Below are 753 nucleotides of genomic sequence, written 5' to 3'. Positions count from 1 at the left end.
ACATCACCATCATCTATTTTTATTGTCATCAACATCTGAATCATCAACTCAGAAGTCTGAAAGGTACTTAGAATGGAGAAGAGGGTTCTAGAAAATCTTCACAAACTCCTATGCTAGAATTGGTCTAGAGCAAAAAGTGGCATTTTGCTAATGTGTGGTGGTTTGAATGAAAATAGCCCCCATAAGCTTGTAGAAAGTGGCACTACTAGGAGGTGTGGCCTTGTTGGAGGAAGTGTGTCACTGCGGGTGGACGTTGAGGTTTCAGAAGCTCAAGCCAGGCCAACTGGCTCACTTACTTTTTCTGCTGCCTGTGGATCCAGATGTAGAACTCTTGGCTACCTCTACAGCACTGTTTTTCTGCATGGTACCATGCTCCCTGTCATGATGACAATGGACTAACCTCTGTACTGTAAGCCAGCCCCAGTTAAATATTTTCCTTATAAAAGTTGCTGTGGTCATGGTGTCTCCTAGGAACCCTAACTAAGACACAAGATAAGGAATCTCTTGTTTACAGGGAAGTTGATGCATTGGGATGGAGAAGGGTGGAAGTAGAGGTGTATCCAGAATGGCAAAATCATCAAATCATTATACTTCCTGAAGTGTGGATCCTCAGAGAACCAAACAAAGAGACATGGAGTTATTTTCAGATAAAGTGTCCCTGAAATATCTAGTTTTAAGAGAGGTGACACAAGGATCTTCTGGAAAAAGACGTTGGTAGTTGCTGTGTTGAAGATGATCAGAGGTAGGTTTTGC

The sequence above is a fragment of the Microtus ochrogaster genome, linkage group LG2 (assembly GCF_000317375.1).
Source record: "Microtus ochrogaster isolate Prairie Vole_2 linkage group LG2, MicOch1.0, whole genome shotgun sequence".
In the NCBI taxonomy this organism is placed as follows: domain Eukaryota; kingdom Metazoa; phylum Chordata; class Mammalia; order Rodentia; family Cricetidae; genus Microtus; species Microtus ochrogaster.
The sequence above is the reverse complement of the archived record's forward strand: the minus strand, read 5'-3'. Positions refer to the sequence as shown.